This window comes from Montipora foliosa, chromosome 4 (genome assembly GCF_036669935.1).
Source record: "Montipora foliosa isolate CH-2021 chromosome 4, ASM3666993v2, whole genome shotgun sequence".
Lineage (NCBI taxonomy): Eukaryota > Metazoa > Cnidaria > Anthozoa > Scleractinia > Acroporidae > Montipora > Montipora foliosa.
The window spans coordinates 30,462,632-30,465,131 of record NC_090872.1 but is presented as its reverse complement, the minus strand read 5'-3'; the positions used below and the strand labels follow the sequence as shown (position 1 = coordinate 30,465,131).

Here is a 2,500-nt window from a genome sequence, read left to right as displayed (position 1 = left end):
CTCGCGAGGCGGTTTGCTCAGCCGTTTCCTCACCGTGTGCGGGGAACTTTTGGTGAGAAAAATTCGCCTCGCGAGGCCGTGAGGAAAAAATCAAACATGTTTGATATTTTTCGCCTCGCGAGGCCGCCTAGCGAGGCCGTTTGCTCAGCTCTTTCCTCCCAGTGTGCGGCGGGCTTAAAATAGCCAAGTAGTTGCTTCCTGGTAGAGTTGAATCCGGCACAACCGGAAACAGATCCAAATCAGAGGTTAGAGCGGAATGTGAACGCGGAGCAATTGCATGCAAACCCAACGCCTTAACCACTGGACCACGCTGTCTCCAGGGTAGTAATTTGAAGTTTACTACCTGTAAAAGATAAAGAGTGAAGGCCGTAAATGGTGGTATTGACTCGTGGGATTATGAGGGAATGGGAGCCTCTAGACCAAGGATTCATATGACAAGTTTTATGGCTAAATATATCAGATAGGTGGTTTAACCAGAAGACAAACCATTAAGAGCCTTGTAAATAAGAGTAAGAATGCTATGTAGAAGCGCAGTAATTAGAGTGTCCCATTTCTTTAAGCAGTTGTATAAAAGCTGTAAAAAGTTGCCTATAACAAGAACCAATATTGGCGTCACGTACGCACCAAGCAAAAGGCGCACTCACCTCTTCGTTGCATTCTCGTGCAAAACATAGGAATATTTATTAATAGAAAAGATCAATTTTCCAATTTTTAGCAATCACCCTTGCAAATTTCAGAGAGATCGACCCATCCGCAAATATTTCACGAATCTTTATGGACGCGGTGACAAAATGCTAATCTCATGACAGGCAGAATTGGGCAACCTAACGACGCCACATCTGATAAATATTTTTTTTACAAAATGCCACCGAATCAAAAAGTATCACCGCAGGGGACAAGAGCATCATTCTAAAAGCTTATTCTACACAAAACGTAAGTTCTGGAGTGGAAAAGACGTTTCTGGATGAAGGTTTCATTACGCCAAGTAGAGTCCTCACGACAAAGTAAGACGCCACACTTTACTTGACATGACTATCCTTTACAATTGCCATATTTTGCCATAAAAAAAACCATCCAAATGCCTTCACACTCTTCACTTAGCTCTAAAATATTTTCCACGATTTCGACTAAAATCCCACGTTTTTCAGAATTGGCTCGAGGCCAATCTTCGGCACATCACGGATAGTTGTCATTTCACCAGATTCCCATACAAACTGGCTAGTGATTGGCTAGTTATAGAGAGTCTTGATAGTACAAGTGTTACTAATATTTAAAATTACAACCACACTTGAGTTTAAGGAACATCATCAAACATCAGACATCATCATCAGCCATAGTTAGTGTAACATTAGAATTTTTACAAGATAATCCGTATATACATAACTATCTATACAATCATTCTGTTGGTTAGTTTGAATTTACCTATTTGTAATGAACATTTAATCGAAATTGTATTGACAGTTATAGCAATATAATCAGATATTGCATCATAGAAACTTCTTTTCTTTTCCTTCCAAGCATTAATTTTTCTAGTGCTCTTCTCATTGAAGAATCCACTTGAAACCAACAACCAATAACCAATAACATAACAAATAATAATTTCATCCTTACATTATTTACTTCCTCATACAAATATTTTTTGCATGTGCGCCAGAAATAAAATCGAGAGGTTTTATTCAGTTTTGAGCCCCACTGAAATTTCTTCCGCTCGTAGTATTCTTTAAGTGTTACTTGAAGCTCGATTTGCAGAATTGTTCACACCTGTTCAGTGTGCAGTAATATCTAGTCACCTAGCATAAATTAACAAAATTTTACCAGTTCATTCCTTGCCAACAAAAAAATCTACATAATCTCGATTAATTTTTGCCATCGTACTCTCTTGTAAATAAACTTAATCAAATGAGAGGAGATATTGCCCAAAATTATGATACACCCGGTATTTCTTTCTACGCCCTGACTCACTTACTCAACAACATAACACGCTGTAACTGCAGCAGCATTTTGCGCAAAGATGGCAATACTTAACACTCGAAAAACACAGTCTAATTTTGTTTTGTCCTTTGGCGCTCCACCTTCTTCTAGCATATTTCAGCCACTGATGAACGATGATTGACAGTTTGACATCTCAATCGCAAATGTTGCATAAAAGTTACGCCTGCGTGTAGTTCTCAAAAATAAAATTTCTCGCCCTTGAAGAAGAAAGATCATCGGAGCCAAAAGGAAGTTAACCAAGTCAAGCAAGGTGGTAAGTCTTCGTCTGTGTTTAGAAACTGTATGTGTTCAACCCCAACAGCAAACTTTCATTTCCCTTATAAAGAAACTATTTCTGTATACAAGTTGTACAATACTTTTAAGTATTGTACAACTTGCAATAGCAAAAACAACGAAAAATCTGAAAAAAATTCTCAAGATAGCCCTTGGTGAACTATTGCTAAAAATACAGATTTTACCTCGATCCGATAAATATTTTGGACGTACGGAGATAAACCTGGTTTCGCAA

At 38.3% G+C, this 2,500-nt stretch overlaps 1 protein-coding gene across 2 annotated transcripts in view; it reads left to right on the top strand.

Annotated features, from left to right (window-relative positions):
- The window catches only part of LOC138000590 (pancreatic triacylglycerol lipase-like), a 66,952-nt gene that overhangs the window by 409 nt on the left and 64,043 nt on the right, over window positions 1–2,500 (top strand). The window contains exon 1 of one of the 2 annotated variants that reach the window (XM_068847119.1): window positions 2,137–2,245. The exons of the other annotated variant lie outside the window; for it this stretch is intronic. The gene's annotated coding sequence lies outside the window, so the exon portion shown is untranslated. Of the gene's footprint in view, window positions 1–2,136; window positions 2,246–2,500 lie in introns of those variants that run through there. 2 annotated transcript variants of the gene reach the window in all.